The sequence below is a fragment of the Pan troglodytes genome, chromosome 2 (assembly GCF_028858775.2).
Source record: "Pan troglodytes isolate AG18354 chromosome 2, NHGRI_mPanTro3-v2.0_pri, whole genome shotgun sequence".
NCBI classification, from domain to species: Eukaryota; Metazoa; Chordata; class Mammalia; order Primates; family Hominidae; genus Pan; species Pan troglodytes.
Window position 1 is genome coordinate 112,792,413 of NC_086015.1, and position 17,946 is coordinate 112,810,358.

The 17,946-nt window shown below is 37.3% G+C and overlaps 1 long non-coding RNA gene across 1 annotated transcript in view; it reads left to right on the top strand.

Annotated features, from left to right (window-relative positions):
* The window catches only part of LOC742397 (uncharacterized), a 49,937-nt gene extending 35,719 nt beyond the window's left edge, over nucleotides 1–14,218 (top strand). Inside the window, exon 3 of the long non-coding RNA XR_010155685.1 lies at nucleotides 14,173–14,218. This is a non-coding gene — a long non-coding RNA (uncharacterized LOC742397). The remainder of the gene's footprint in view (nucleotides 1–14,172) is intronic.
* The last annotated feature ends 3,728 nt before the right edge of the window (nucleotides 14,219–17,946 follow it).

Below are 17,946 nucleotides of genomic sequence, written 5' to 3' on the forward strand. Positions count from 1 at the left end.
TATTAGATAGATTTAACAAAGAAATTACAGTAATAAAAATAAACAGAAATTCTGGAGTGGAAAAATGCAATTGCCTTACTGGAGGATGCATCAGAGTCTCTTAATAGCAGAGTGGATCAAACAGAAGAAAGAATTCAGCCTACTTGAAAGTACACGGTTAGAGGAGACAAAAGACAAAAAAAAAAAAAAACAATGAAGCACAGTTAAAAGATCTGGAAAATAGCTTCAAAATGGCAAATCTGATAATTACTGAACTTACAGAGGAAGAAGAGAGAGAGAGAGATAGGGGTAGAACATTTATTTAGAGAGATAATATCAGAGAACTTCCCAAACCTAGAGAAAGGTATCAATACCCCAGTGCAAGAAGGTTATCGAACACCAAGCACATTTAACCCAAAGAAGACTACCTCAAGAGATTTAAAAAACTCCCAGAGGTCAAGGATAAAGACAGGATCATAAAAGCAGCAAGAGAAAAGAAACAAATAACATACAATGGAGCTCCAATACAACTGGCAGCAGATTTTTCAGTGGATCGCTTACAGACCAAGAGAGAGTGGCATGACATATTTAAAATGCTGAAGGAAAAAAAATTACCCTAGAATAGTATATCTGGCAAAAAATATCCTTCAAATATGGAGGAGAAATAAAGACTGTCCCAGACAAACAAAAGCTGAGGTATTTTATTAACACCAGACATGTCCTACAAGAAATGCTAAAGGGAGTACTTCAGTCTCAAAGAAAAGGATGTTAATGAGCAATAAGAAATCATCTGAAGGTACAAAACTCACTGGTAATAGTAAGTACATGGAAAAACACAGAACATTGTAACACTGTAACTGTGGTGTGTAAACCACTCTAATCTTAATTAGAAAGATGAAAAGATGAACCAATCAAAAATAATAACTGCAGCACCTTTTCAAGCCATAAACTGTACAAGGAGAAATAAATAGAAACAACAATTTAAGTTAAAAAGCAGAGAGATGAAGTTAAAGTTTTTATTAGTTTTCATTTTTCTTTCTTTCTTTTTTTTTGAGACGGAGTCTCTATCACCCAGGCTGGAGTTAAAGTATAAAGTTTTTATTAGTTTTCCTTTCTCTTTCTTTTTTTTGAGAGGGAGTCTACCTCTACCACCCAGGCTGGAATGCAGTGGCGCATCTCAGCTCACTGCAACCTCCACCTTCTGGGTTCAAGCAATTCTCCTGCCTCAGTCTCCCGAGTAGCTGGGATTACAGGCGCCCGCCACCACAGTCGGCTAGTTTTTGTATATTTAGTAGATAGAGTTTCACCATGTTGGCCAGGTTGGTCTTGAACTCCTGACCTCAGGTGATCCACCCACCTTGGCCTCCCAAAGTGCTGGGATTACAGGTATGAGTCACCGCACATGGCCTAGTTTTCTTTTTACATGTTTGTTTATGCAATCAGTGTTAAGTTGTGATAAATTTAAAATAATGGGTTATAAGATATTATTTGCAAACCTCACGGTAACCTCAAATCTAAAAACATATAATAGATACACAAAAAATAAAAAGCAAGAAATTAAAACATACCACCAGAGAAAATCGCTTTCACTAAAAGGAAGACAGGAAGGAAGAAAAGAAGAAAGAAAAGACCACAAAACAACCAGAAATCAAATCACAAAGTGCAGGAGTAAGTCCTTACTTATCAATGATAACATGGAATGTAAATGAACCAAACTCTTTGACCAAAAGACATGGAGTGGCTAAATGGATTAAAAAAGAAAGACCCAATGATCTGTTGCCTACAAGAAACCATTTACATTGTCTATGTGTGTCTTTATAGAAGAAATAAAGAAGAAATAAAGGTGTGTGTCTTTATGAAATAAAAGGATGGAAGAAGATATTCCATGCAAATAGAAACCTAAAAAGATCAGGAGTAACTATACTTATATTAGACACAATAGATTTCTATACAAAATAAAAAAAAATAGAGAAAAATAAGACCCTTATATAACGGGTCAATAAAGGATAAATAAAAAGGGCATACTAATTGTAAATATATATGCAGCCAGCACTAGGGCACCCAGATATATAAAGCAAATATTATTAGAGCTAAAAAGAGACAGACCCCATTACAATAATAGCTGGAGACTTTAACATTCCACTTTCATCATTGGACAGATCATCCAGACAGAAAATCAACAGAGAAACATCAGACTTAATCTACACTATAGACCAAATGGACCTAATAGATATTTACATGCTATTTCATTCAATGGCTGCAGAATACACATTCTTCTCAGCACATGGATCATTCTCAAGGATACACCATATGTTAGGCCACAAAGTTGGAAATATTCAAAAAAATTTCTAATAATATCAAACATCTTCTCTGACCACAATGGAATAAAACTAGAAATCAATAATGAGGAATTTTTGAAACTATAGAAAAACATGGAAATTAAGCCATATGCTTCTGATGACCAGTGGGTCAATGAGGAGATTAGGAAGGAAATTGAAAAGTTTCTTGAAACAAATGATAATGGGAAAACAATATACCAAAACCTTTGAGATACAGCAAAAGCAGTACTAAGAGGGAAGTTTATAGCTATAAGTGCCTATATCAAAAAAGAATAAAAACTTCAAATAAACAATCTACTAATGCATGTCAAAGAACCAGAAAAGCAAGAGCAAACCAAACCCAAAGTTAGCAGAATAAGAGAAATAATGAAGATCAGAGCAGAAATAAATGAAATTAAAATGAAGAAAACAATATAAAAGATTAATGAAATGAAAGTTTTTTTAAAGCCAGGCGCAGTGGCTCACGCGTGTAATCCCAGCACTTTGGGAGGCCGAGGCGGGCAGATCACAAGGTCAAGAGTTCGAGACCATCCTGGCTGACACAGTGAAACCCCATCTCTACTAAAATACAGAAAAAAAAAATTAACCGGGCATAGGTGGTGCACGCCTGTAGTCCCAGCTACTTGGGAGGCTGAGGCAGGAGAATGGCCTAAAACCCGGGAGGCGGAGCTTGCAGTGAGCCGAGATCATGCCACTGCACTCCAACATGGGAGACAGAGCAAGACTCCGTCTCAAAAAAAAAAAAAAAGTTTTTTTAAAAGATAAAGAAAATGAACAAACCTTCAGCCAAACTAAGAAAAAAAGAAAGAAGATCCAAATAAATAAAGCCAGAGATGAAAGAGGAGACATTCCAGCTGATAACACAGAAATTCAAAAGATCATTAGAGACTACTGTGAGTAACTATATACCAATTAATTTTAAAACCTAGAAGAAATGGTCAACTTCCTAGACCCATGGAACATACCAAGATTGAAGTATAGAAAAATATAAAACCTAAACAGGTCAATAATAAGTAATGAGATATAAGCTGTATCTGTTATCCCTTTGAATAAATGTTATACCCCTATCTGCTAATAGTTCTTACATTTGCCATTTTGAGGCTAATTCCTAGATCCTGTAAGTATATTTTATTGTTTTTTATTCTTTTGTCTACGCTGCTTTGTGTTTTCAAATAGCCTGACTTCAAGCTTACTATGTTTTTCTTCTGTTTGATTCATTCTGCTATTAAGAGACTCTGATGCAGTCTTCAGTATGTCAACTGCATTTTTTCCACTCCAGAATTTCTATTTGATTATTTTTATTATTGCAATTTGTTTGTTAAGTCTCCCAGTGAAGAAAAGGTTGAGACCCAATGGTTTAACTGCTGAATTTCACCAAACATTTAATGAAGAGCCAGTACCAATCCTACTGAAACTATTCCAAAAAATAGAAGTGGAGAGAGTAGCTTCTTTTTTTTTTTTTTGGAGTCAGAGTCTCGCTCTGTTGCCCAGGCTGGAGTGTGGAGTGCAGTGGTGTGATCTCGGCTCACTGCACCTCCACCTCCTGAGTTCAAGCAGTTCTTCTGCCTCAGGCTCCCAAGTAGCTGGGACTACAGGCACATGCCGCCACTCCCAGCTATTTTTTTTTTGTATTTTTAGTAGAGACAGGGTTTCATCATGTTGCCCAGGCTGATTTCGAACTCCTGAACTCAGGCAATCCACCCGCCTTGGCCTCCCAAAGTGCTGGGATTACAGGTGTGAGCCACTGCGCCCGGCCAAGTATTTTCAAACTCATTCTCTGAGTCCAGTATTACCCTGATACCAAAACTAGATAAAAATACATCTAAAAAGAAAACTAGGCTTGTTGTAATGGCTCATGCCTGTAATCCCAACAATTTGGTAGGGCAAGGCAGTAGGATCACTTGAGCTTAGGAATTTCAGATCAGCTTGGGAAGCATGGTGTAATTCTGTCTCTACCAAAAAAAACACAAAAATTACTAGATTTGGTGGCATGTGCCTCTAGTCCCAGCTACTCTGGAGGCTGAAGTGGAAGGATCACTTGAGCCTGTGAGGTTGAGGCTGCAGTGAACCATGATTATGTCACTGCACTCTAGCCTGGGTGACAGAGTGAGACCCTCTCTCAAAATAAGAAAACCAGAGAAAAGAAAAAAAGAAAAGAAAAGAAAGAAAGAGGGAGAGAAAGAAAGAGGGCAATATCGCTGATGAACATTGAGGAAAAAATCCTCAGTAAAATACTAGCAAGCCAAATTCAACAATGCATTAAAAAGATCATATATCACCACCAAGTGGGATTTGTCCTAGTATGCATGGATGGTTCAACATATGCAAGTCAATCAATGTTATATATCATACCAGCATAATGAAGGACAAAAACCATATGATCATTTCAATTGGTGCTGAAAAAGCATTTAAGAAAATTTAACATCCCTTCATGATAAAAATCTTTAAAAAATTGGGTATAGAAGGAACATATCTCAACATAATAAAAGTCATATATAACAGACCCACAGCTAGTATGATACTGAATGGGGAAAAATGGAAGCCTTTCCTCTAAGATCTAGAACACAACAAGAATGCCCATTTTCATTGCTGTTATTTGATATTGTATGGGAAGTCCTAGCTACAGAAATCAAACAAGAGAAAAAAATAAAGGGCATCCAAATTGGAAAGGCAGAAATCAAATTATCCTTGTTTGCAGATTATATGATCTTATATTTACAAAAATCTAAAGACTCCACAAAAGAACTGTTGGAACTAGACCAGGCACGGTGGCTCACGCCTGTAATCCCAGCACTTTGGGAGGCCGAGGTGGGTGGATCATGAGGTCAGGAGATCGAGACCATCCTGGCTAACATGGTGAAACCCCGTCTCTACTAAAAATGCAAAAAATTAGCCAGGCGTAGTGGCGGGTGCCTGTAGTCCTAGCTACTTGGGAGGCTGAGGCAGGAGAATGGTGTGAACCAGGGAGGTGGAAGTTGCAGTGAGCTGAGATCATGCCACTGCACTCCAGCCTGGGTGACAGAGCGAGACTTTGTCTCAAAAAAAGAAAAAAAGAGCTATTGGAATTGATAAACAAATTTAGTAAAGTCACAGGATACAAAATCAACACACAAAAGTCAGTAGCATTTCTGTATGCCAACAGCAAACAATCTGAAAAAGAAACCAAGAAAGTAACCCCATTTACAATAGCTACATATAAAATTAAATAGGAATTAACCAAAGAAGTGACAGATCTCTACAATAAAAACTATAAAACACTGATCAAAAAAATTGAAGAGGACACCAAAAAAATGGAAAGAGATTCCATGTTTATGAATTGGAAGAATCAATATTGTTAAAATGTTCATACTACCCAGAGCAATCTATAGATTCAATGCAATCTCTATCAAATTACCAATGACATTCTTCACAGAAATAGAAAAAAATCCTAAAATTTATATTGAACCACAAAAGACCCCAAATAGCCAAAGCTATCCTAAGCAAAAAGAACAAAACTGGAGGAATCACATTACTTGACTTCAAATTATACTATAGAGCTATAGTAACCAAAACAGCATGGTACTGGCATAAAAGCAGACACATAGACCAATGAAACAGAATGGAGAACCCAGAAACAAATTTATATCTCTACAATAAACTGATTTTCAACAAAGATGTCAAGACACACATTGGAGAAAAGACAGTCTTCAATAAATCATGCTGGGAAAAACATACACATGCATGTTTGCATTGCTATTGCATGCATGCATTATTCATGTGCAGAAGAATGAAACTAGACCCCCCATCTCTTGTCATATACAAAAATAAAATCAAAGTGGATTAAAAACTTAAATCTAAGACCTCAAATTATGAAACTACTGAAAGAAAACTTTGGGGAAAATCTCCGGAACATTGGTCTAGGCAAAGATTACTTGAGTAATACCCCATAAGTGCAGGCAGCCAAAGCAAAAGTGGACAAATGGGATCACATCAAGATAAAAAGCTGCACAGCAAATGAAACAATCAACTAAGTGAAAAGACAACCCACAGAATGGGAGAAAATATTTGCAAAGTACCCATCTAACAAAGTATATATATATATATACACATATATATATATGTGTATATATATATATATACACATATATATATGTGTATATATATATATATACACATATATATATGTGTATATATATATATATTTTTTAATTTATTTTATTTTTTGAGATGGAATTTTGCTCTTGTTGCCCAGGTGCAATGCTGTGATCTTGACTCACGGCACCCTCCAACTCCTAGGTTCAAGTGATTCTCCTGCCGTAGCCTCCCGAGTAGTTGGGATTACAGGCATGCGCCACCATGCCTGGCTAATTTTGTAGTTTTAGTAGAGACGGGGTTTCTCCATGTTGGTCAGGCTGGTCTTGAACTCCTGATCTCAGGTGATCTGCCTGCCTCAGCCTCCCAAAGTGCTGGGATTATAGGTGTGAGCCACTGCTCCCGGCCCTAACAAAGCATTAATAACCAGAATATATAAGAAGCTCAAACAACTGTACAGGAAAAAAAATCTAATAATTTGATTTAAAAATGGGCAACAGATTTGAATAGACATTTCTCAAAAGAAGACATACAAATGGCGAACTGTTATGTGAAAAGCTGATCATTATCATTGATCAGTAGAGAAATACAAATTGAAACTACAATGAGATATAATTTCATCCCAGTTGGGTTGGGGGAGGGGGGAGGGATAGCTTTAGGAGATATACCTAATGCTAAATGACGAGTTAATGGGTGCAGCACACCAGCATGGCACATATATACATATGTAACTAACCTGCACATTGTGCACATGTACCCTAAAACTTAAAGTATAATAATAAAAATAATAACAATAATAATTTCATCCCAGTTAAAATGGCTTTTATTGAAGGGAAGCATGTTTTGGTCTGGATAGGAGTATTAAAAGATGTTAAATTGGGACTTTATTTTGGGTATTTGTTTTGTAAGACATCACAAAGGTGAAGAATAATATAACAGACATCAAGTGTCCTCTGATGAAATCCTTTATTTTCTCCCTTCCTCCACTGCATTTTTGGGGATGGTGGTAGTACTGGAGGATTTTCAGAAGAAACAAGCTAACCCTATTGCCATTTGTCATATGTCACAAAAGTGAGGTGGGCCGGAGAGTGTACTGATTAACCCTATAACTTAGAAACATGGATTCTTGTGGAGGACAAACCCTAATATGTCTTGGTGAATAACACAGCAGATAAAATAGAGCGCAATCTGGTCATAAATCCCTTGACTAGTGCCATCAATTGCTACGAGAAATTCCCTGAGAAATTTCTGGACAATTCTGTTTCCTAGATTCTGGGGGGTTTCTACCACTGAAGAACTCTGCCTGCTAGTGAGATGGCACATTGGTCAGGATTCTTGTTGTAAGTAACAGAAGCCAGCTCTAACAGATACAAGTGTAAAAGGAATTTATAGAAATACATCAGAATAAGAAAAGTAGTTATACTGGGTAGTTCACAGAGGCACTGGGAAGCCAGGAGAACCAGGCTGGGGCTGTGCAGGTGGAAAATGTGCCCTCAATTATGCCACTGAACTAGTCCAGAGATATGCCTGGGACATCCGTGGGAGCTTGAGGCTTGCAGTATGTGCTGGTGACACTGCTGCTTGTGGACTCTGGTGTCACAGCTAGTGGTGCCATCAGAAGTAGGTGTTTTCTTTATTGCTTTTCTCAAATTTGGATGAGGTGAATCTGTAGCTCCACAGGATGGTGTAATGCCATTGAACATCTCATTGAATATCTTTTTGAAGTGTCCATTTTACTTGAATGTTTCATGCAAAAAATTTATGTTAAAATTAATATGCATACAAAAAATGGCTTTTATTCAAAAGCCAGACAATAACAAATGCTGGCAGGGATATAGAGAAAAGGGAACTCTTGTACATCTTTTGTGGAAATGTAAATTAGTACAACCACTACGGAGAACAGTTTAGAGGTTCCTCAAAAACCTAAAAATTGAGCTACCATATGATCCTGCCATTCCACTGCTAGGTATATACCCAAAAGAAAACAGTATATCAAAGAGATATCTGTATTCCTGTGTTTATTGCAGCACTATTCACAATAGCTAAGATTCGGAAGCAATCTGTGTTCATCAACAGACAAATGGATAAAGAAAATTTGGTACTTATACACAATGTAGTACTTTTCAGCCATAAAAAAGAATGAGATTCTGTCATTTGCAATCACATGGTAGGAACTGGAGTTCATTATGTAAGTGAAATAAGACTGGCACAGAAAGACAAACTTCACATTTTCTCACTTATTTGTGTGAACTAAACAATTAAAGCAATATGACTCATGGAGATAGAGAGTAGAAGGATGGTTACCAGAGGCTGAGAAGGGTAGTGGGAGGGTGTGTGTAGGGGGAAGTGGGGATGATTAATTGGTACAAAAAAATAGAAAGAATGAGTTAGACAGTATTTGCTAGCACAACAGAGTGACTATAGTCAATAATAATTTAATTATACATTTATAAATAATTAAAAGAAGCTATTTGGGCTGACACTAAGAATAAATGCCTGAGGGGCTGGATACCCCATTTACCCTGATGTGGTTATTACACATTGTATTTCTGTATCAAAATATCTCATAGAGCCCATAAATATATACACCTACTTTGTACCCACAACAATTAAAAATTAAAATGAAAAATATAAAAAGTTATCCTTCTCACAAAACACTATTATCACTGTATTAGTCTGTTTTCATGCTGCTCGTGAAGACATACCTGAGACTGGGCAATTTACAAAAGAAAGAGATTTAGTGGACTCACAGTTCCACGTGACTGGGGAGGCCTCACAGTCATTTTGGAAGGCGAAAGGCACATCTCACATGGCAGCAGACAAGAGAAGAGAGCTTGTGCAGGGAGACTTCTGTTTTTAAAACCATCAGATCTCGTGAGACCCACTCACTGTCACAAGAACAGCTTGTGAAAGACCTGACTCTGAGGCAGAGTTCTTCGGTGGATTCAACCACCTCCCACCAGGTCCCTCCCACAACACGTGGGAATTCAAGATGAGATTTGGGTGGGGACACAGCCAAACCACATCAATTACTAACAAAAATAACTCCTTAAAGAAATAATTCATCTAGTAAATATTTAAAATCTCTTTCTTATCTCCTTTTTAAAATTTTTTTTGAACAAATAAGGTTGCCCTCCCTTGGTTGATCTAACTCTTACATGTCTTTTAATTAGTAGATTCCCCTCTTCTTCATCTTCCTTTTTCCCCTCCCTTTATTTATTTATTTATTTCCTTGCAAATTATTTGTGGAAGCAACGGTTGTTTGTTCTGCAGAGATTCTGAGAGATTATATTTTGCTGCTTGTATCAACTATATGACTTATTCTTTTATCTACATATTTTCTCTGCATTGATTATTAGAGCTATGTTCAGCTTATTATTTTTCTTTTGGTAAGAGAAAATTGTGGTGTTACCAGAAACCTTCTGGGGACTTACCAATATAGTGAAAAAAATTAATGTAATTTAGTTTGCCACAAGCAGAAATATTGAGGAAAAATATTTAGAAATATGAATACAATCATTCTACTTGCAATGTAAATACATTTATCTCCAAGTGGACACAGCCTGCAGAAGTTGATCTTGGAAATGTTCCTTGCCTGTAATTATTTCCTGTTTATTCTAAAGCCCTGTTCTTGATATATTCCTCTTCTAAAAAAACCTATGTAAAAATCAGTCATACAAAAGAACACATATATGACATAATAAATATTAAGAGTAACAAAACATCCACCCCTATGCTTATCTTGTGCTTATATTCTTTTTTTTTTTGAGAGAAGCATTGCATTTTTATTTATTTATTTATTTATTTATTTTATTTTATTATTATTATACTTTAAGTTTTAGGGTACATGTGCACAATGTGCAGGTTTGTTACATATGTATACATGTGCCACGTTGGTGTACTGCACCCATTAACTCGTCATTTAACATTAGCTATATCTCCTAATGCTATCCCTCCCCCCTCCCCCCACCCCACAACAGTCCCCCAGTCCCCGGTGTGTGATGTTCCCCTTCCTGTGTCCATGTGTTCTTGTTGTTCAATTCCCACCTATGAGTGAGAACATGTGGTGTTTGGTTTTTTGTCCTTGCGATAGCTTGCTGAGAATGATGATTTCCAGTTTCATCCATGTCCCTACAAAGGACATGAACTCATCATTTTTTATGGCTGCATAGTATTCCATGGTGTGTATGTGCCACATTTTCTTAATCCAGTCTATCGTTGTTGGACATTTGGGTTGGTTCCAAGTCTTTGCTATTGTGAATAGTGCCGCAATAAACATACCTGTGCATGTGTCTTTATAGCAGCATGATTTATAGTCCTTTTGGTATATACCCAGTAATGGGATGGCTGGGTCAAATGGTATTTCTAGTTCTAGATCCCTGAGGAATCGCCACATTGACTTCCACAATGGTTGAACTAGTTTACAGTCCCACCAACAGTGTAAGTGTTCCTATTTCTCCACATCCTCTCCAGCACCTGTTGTTTCCTGACTTTTTAATGATTACCGTTCTAACTGGTGTGAGATGGTATCTCATTGTGATGTTGATTTGCATTTCTCTGATGGCCAGTGACGATGAGCATTTTTTCATGTGTTTTTTGGCTGCATAAATGTCTTCTTTTGAGAAGTGTCTGTTCATATCCTTCACCCACTTTTTCATGGGGTTGTTTGTTTTTTTCTTGTAAATTTGTTTGAGTTCATTGTAGATTCTGGATATTAGCCCTTTGTCAGATGAGTAGGTTGCGAAAATTTTCTCCCATTTTGTAGGTTGCCTGTTCACTGTGATGGTAGTTTTTTTTTGCTGTGCAGAAGCTATTTAGTTTAATTAGATCCCATTTGTCAATTCTGGCTTTTGTTGCCATTGCTTTTGGTGTTTTAGACATGAAGTCCTTGCCCATGCCTATGTCCTGAATGGTATTGCCTAGGTTTTCTTCTAGCATTTTTATGGTTTTGAGTCTAACATGTAAGTCTTTAATCCATCCTGAATTAATTTTTGTATAAGGTGTAAGGAAGGGATCCAGTTTCAGCTTTCTACATATGGCTAGCCAGTTTTCCCAGCACCATTTATTAAATAGGGAATCCTTTCCCCATTGCTTGTTTTTCTCAGGTTTGTCAAAGATCAGATAGTTGTAGATATGCGGCCTTATTTCTGAGGGCTCTGTTCTGTTCCATTGGTCTATATCTCTGTTTTGATACCAGTACCATGCTGTTTTGGTTACTGTAGCCTTGTAGTATAGTTTGAAGTCAGGTAGCATGATGCCTCCGGCTTTGTTCTTTTGGCTTAGGACTGACTTGGCAATGCGGGCTCTTTTTTGGTTCCATATGAACTTTAAAGTAGTTTTTTCCAATTCTGTGAAGAAAGTCATTGGTAGCTTGATGGGGATGTCATTGAATCTATAAATTACCTTGGGCAGTATGGCCATTTTCCCGGTATTGATTCTTCCAACCCATGAGCATGGAATGTTCTTCCATTTGTTTGTATCCTCTTTTATTTCCTTGAGCAGTGGTTTGTAGTTCTTCTTGAAGAGGTCCTTCATGTCCCTTGTAAGTTGGCTTGCTAGGTATTTTATTCTCTTTGAAGCAATTGTGAATGGGAGTTCACTCATGATTTGGCTGTCTGTTTGTCTGTTATTGGTGTATAAGAATGCTTGTGATTTTTGTACATTGATTTTATATCCTGAGACTTTGCTGAAGTTGCTTATCAGCTTAAGGAGATTTTGGGCTGAGACAATGGGGTTTTCCAGATATACAACCATGTCATCTGCAAACAGGTACAATTTGACTTCCTCTTTTCCTAATTGAGTACCCTTTATTTCCTTCTCCTGCCTAATTGCCCTGGCCAGAACTTCCAACACTATGTTGAATAGGAGTGGTGAGAGAGGGCATCCCTGTCTTGTGCCAGTTTTCAAAGGGAATGCTTCCAGTTGTTGCCCATTCAGTATGATATTGGCTGTGGGTTTGTCATAGATAGCTCTAATTATTTTGAGATATGTCCCATTAATACCTAATTTATTTGGAGTTTTTAGCATGAAGCGTTGTTGAATTTTGTCAAAAGCCTTTTCTGCATGTATTGAGATAATCATGTGGTTTTTGTCTTTGGTTCTGTTTATATGCTGGATTACATTTATTGATTTGCGTGTGTTGAACCAGTCTTGCATCCCAGGGATGAAGCCTACTTGATCATGGTGGATAAGCTTTTTGATGTGCTGCTGGATTCAGTTTGCCAGTATTTTATTGAGGAATTTTGCATCAATGTTCATCAAGGTTATTGGTCTAAAATTCTCTTTTTTGGTTGTGTCTCTGCCCGGCTTTGGTATCAGGATGATGCTGGCCTCATAAAATGAGTTAGGGAGGATTCCCTCTTTTTCTGTTGATTGGAATAGTTTCAGAAGGAATGGTACCAGCTCCTCCTTGTACCTCTGGTAGAATTCGGCTCTGAACCCATCTGGTCCTGGACTCTTTTTGGTTGGTAAGCTATTGATTATTGCCACAATTTCAGATCCTGTTATTGGTCTATTCAGAGATTCAACTTCTTCCTGGTTTAGTCTTGGGAGGGTGTATGTGTCAAGGAATTTATCCATTTCTTCTAGATTTTCTAGTTTATTTGCGTAGAGGTGTTTGTAGTATTCCCTGATGGTAGTTTGTATTTCTGTGGGATCGGTGGTGATATCCCCTTTATCTTTTTTTATTGCGTCTAGTTGATTCTTCTTTCTTTTCTTCTTTATTAGTCTTGCTAGCGGTCTATCAATTTTGTTGATCTTTTCAAAAAACCAGCTCCTGGATTCATTAATTTTTTGAAGGGTTTTTTGTGTCTCTATTTCCTTCAGTTCTGCTCTGATTTTAGTTATTTCTTGCCTTCTGCTAGCTTTTGAATGTGTTTGCTCTTGCTTTTCTAGTTCTTTTAATTGTGATGTTAGGGTGTCAATTTTGGATCTTTCCTGCTTTCTCTTGTGGGCATTTAGTGCTATAAATTTCCCTCTACACACTGCTTTGAATGTGTCCCAGAGATTCTGGTATGTTGTGTCTTTGTTCTCGTTGGTTTCAAAGAACATCTTTATTTCTGCCTTCATTTCGTTATGTACGCAGTAGTCATTCAGGAGCAGGTTGTTCAGTTTCCACGTAGTTGAGCGGTTTTGAGTGAGATTCTTAATCCTGAGTTCTAGTTTGATTGCACTGTGGTCTGAGAGACAGTTTGTTATAATTTCTATGCTTTTACATTTGCTGAGGAGAGCTTTACTGCCAACTATGTGGTCAGTTTTGGAGTGGGTGTGGTGTGGTGCTGAAAAAAATGTATATTCTGTTGATTTGGGGTGGAGAGTTCTGTAGATGTCTATTAGGTCCGCTTGGTGCAGAGCTGAGTTCGATTCCTGGGTATCGTTGTTAACTTTGTGTCTCGTTGATCTGTCTAATGTTGACAGTGGATAAAAGTCTCCTGTTATTATTGTGTGGGAGTCTAAGTCTCTTTGTAGGTCACTCAGGACTTGCTTTATGAATCTAGGTGCTTCTTTATTGGTTGCATATGTATTTAGGATAGTTAGCTGTTCTTGTTGAATTGATCCCTTTACCATTATGTAATGGCCTTCTTTGTCTCTTTTGATCTTTGTTCGTTTAATGTCTGTTTTATCAGAGACTAAGATTGCAACCCCTGCGTTTTTTTGTTTTCCATTTGCTTGGTAGATATGCTTATATTCTTAAATAAGAATAATAAAACATCCACCCCTATGCCAGTATCTTTGATGTTTCTTGGCGTCCTTCCCTAATTCCATCCTTTTTATTCTCTTCCAGGTGTTTATTATTCCCTTGCTTTTCTTCATAATTTCACCACATAAATGTGAGTTTTAAAATAATATATTTAAAATTTTTGTTGTTTACCAAAACTTTATTAAATGATGTAATATATGTTTCAATTATATATGATATTTCTGTGACTTGCTTTTTTTGCTCAGTAGTATGCCTTTTTGATTTACCTAGGTTAGGGTTTCTCAACCTCCACAGTACTGAAATTTTGGACTGGACGATTCTTTGTTGTGGGAGGCTGTCCTGTGCATCATAGGATGTTAGGTGCATAACTAGTCTCTAGCCTTTAGATGCCAGTGACTTGACCCTAGCCGTGGCAATCACAAGTGTGTCCAGACATTGCCAAATGACACCTGGGTGTTTGAGTTTGTGTTGGGGTGGCAGATTCCCTCGGTTGAAAAGCATTGGTCTATGTTGCTGTGTATGGATGAATTTCATTCAATTTCACTGATACAGATCATTTTATTAATATTACCTGAATATGCACCTGTTGATTTATCCATTCTTCTGTTGATGAAATTTGCATTTTCCCATGGTTTAGCTATTACAAACCATGCTATTGTGAATGTATCTATGCATGGCCCCTGGTACGTGTGTACTATAATTCTTCTAGGGGTGCATATCTAAGGATAAAAATATTGGCTTATGAAGTTTACCCATCTTCAACTTCAAAGATTAGGCAAAAATATTTTACAGCTTTCTCTTTTTTTAAATTTACAGACAAGACAGACAGACAGACACATAGACACACATGCACACATTTCCTAATCTCTTGTTCTGTAAATACTATAACACAGGACAATAGTATGCATGCACCCAATAGAAACAAACATGATGGTAAAGTCAAAGTTTCTTTTCTAAGATGCTAGAAGAGGATCAGTTCAGTTTAGCATTTCTGGAACTCAAAATCTCACATCTATCTCCCCATAAATTGTGGTGTGGGAAATAATACCAAGGATGGAGCAAAAAAGAATTGTGAAGCTCTAAAATTTTCCTTCGTTTATTCAGTATGTAACTGCTGCTCCTCTCCTATCTGCTTGGCACTGTCAGAGTGATCATGGTGAATAAAACACCATTCCTTCCTCAAGAAACTCGTATTAGTCAGCTAGAAATATATTAACAATTAAATTTAAAATAACAAGATATGAACAAAGAAAAAGGACCAGAAGAGTACAAATGAAGTGCCAAATTCAGTTAAAAGGGTAAAGAATAACTTCACCTAAGAGTGGCATTCATTCATTCATTAATTCAACACATATTTATTGTGTTCTTACTGTGCTCCTGGCACCGTTTTGGGACTGTTAATATCCTGCTGTGTCAACAAAGGAGTCACACTCTCATGGAGCTGACATTCTAGTTAGAGGGAGACAGACGGTAAGCAAACACAAATCACCCTGAGGTAGAACTCAGCTAGGCGTGTGTGGGGAATAGGAAGATTAATAGGAGAGCTGGGCTTTGAAGGGTCACTAGGAGTTTTTGTGGTGGTTGTAGGGAATACGGGCAGCAGGAATATCATGTAGAAGCACAGAATATCAAAGAGTAGAGAATAGGGGGTTGTTCTGGCTTCTTAGGTATGTGGAAAAGGCAAAGGATAGGAAGGATTTTCTGGGAGAAGAGATGGGATTGAAAGAGGAGATGGGGTATAGAATGCTTATTATTTAAAAAAAAAAACCTTCAAACTGACACAAAAGTAGAGGAAATACTATACTGAACCCCTGTATCTCAATTGCCTAGGTTTTATAATTATCAAGAATTTGCCCCCTTCCTTCTTCTATCCTCCTTTCTTCTTCTCCTCCTCCTCTTCTTTTTTGCTAAAATATTTAAAGCAAATCTCAGACATTATGTAATTTCCCTAACATAACTCAAAATATATTTCTAGAGTTACATGAATTTTTGAAAATATAACCATAACGTCATTATCACATTTGCCAAATTTAATGAAATTTCCTTGCAACATTCAATAGCCAACCCGTATTCAAATTTAGCACATTGTCTGAACCAATTTTTAAACTGATTGATGTATTCAAATGAATATCTAAATGAGTTCTACCATTTGTATTTGGCTATTAAGTCTTTAATCTTTATTTTATTTATTTATGTTTTTTGAGACAGGGTCTCACTCTGTTGCCCAGGCTGGAGTGCAGTGGCATGATCATGGCTTCACAGCTCACTACAGCCTTGACCACCTGGGCTCAAGAAATCCTCCCACCTCAGCCTCCTGAGTGGCTGGGAATACAGGTGCATGCCACCGCCATGCCTGGCTAATTTTTGTATGTTTTTGTAGAGACAGGATTTTGCTATTTTACCCAGGCTGGTCTTGAACTCTTGGGCTCAAGTGATCTGCCCACCTTGACCTCCCAAAGTGTTGGGATTACAGGCTTGAGCCACTATGCCTGGCCTAAATCTTTAATCTTTAAAAAATTTCTTTTGACATGGAACTCATTAGTTAGAACTAAAGATTTGAGTAGATTTAGGTCCATCATTTTTGGTTTGGCTCTGTGTCCCCACCCAAATCTCATGTTGAATTGTAATCCCCACATGTTAGGGGAGGGGCCTGGTGGGAGGTGATTGGATCTTGGGGGCGGATTTCCCCCTTGCTGGTCTTGTGATAGTGAGTGAATTTTCACAAGATCTAATCATTTAAACATGTGTAGTACCTCCCCCTTCTCTTTCTCTCTCCTGCTGCCATATAAGACATGCCTTGCTTCCCCTTCACTTTCTACCACAATTGTAAGTTTCCTGAGGCCTCCTCAGCCATGCAGAACTGTGAGTCAATTAAACCTCTTTTCTTTATAAATTACCCAGTCTCGGGCAGTTCTTTATAGCAGTGTGAAAACAGACTATTCATAAGTGACACTTCATAAATGGTCTTGGATGACACTTCACAAGTGGTCTTGGATGCTGCCTGTGTTTCATGTCATGAAGCATATATTTTTGGTAGCCCTACTTTAATGATGCAAAGATTAATCATTGAAATTCACATGGTGACACTGTTTCTCTCATATATAAGTTCACTGTGGAACTTTCATTTATTTTTTTCACCAGCTGTTTTTTTAAGCTATAAACATTTTGTAGAGAAGTTTCATTCTTTAGTTATATTCCTTTGGTTATCCAAAATAAACTTCACAAAAAAGATTAGATAATTTCTCAATTCTTTCCCTAAAGTTCTACCTTAGGAAGAGTGTTTGGGGTCTCAGTTACTGCCAGTGGTGACCAGTGTTCTGCCTTTCTCTCTCATACACATTAAAAACTCATGTGTTTTTATATATTCATGTGTATGAACCAATACAGTTATTATCAAACTGTTTTTCAATGGTGATAATAATGAGCTGCTCTGGGATTTGAGAAAAGAATGATACAGATTTCAAGAAAATAGGAAATTACTAGGTAGAAGAAGTTAAAACTCTGCATACAAAAATGCTGAGATGGAACTGAGGGAATTGGTCATCTCTCTTTATCACCAATAGAACTGCACTGAGACTCTCTATACGATCAAAGGTGATGTTTAAGCTCCTGGTAATGCCTAGTTGCTTTCACAGGTGATTTAATGCAACATAGATAAATCATAAGAGAAACATAACATTGTCCTTTGGGGTTGATTCTGAGGAAGAAATAGGGAATACAATAAAGATAGTGAAGGGAAAGCTGAAATGCTATATACTAAAAAAATGGGGATTAAAGTTCTGCTCAGGTATTCTACCACCCACTACAGTCTAGTACAAAATTCCATTTCCAAATGAAATGATTCATATACAGGCCACT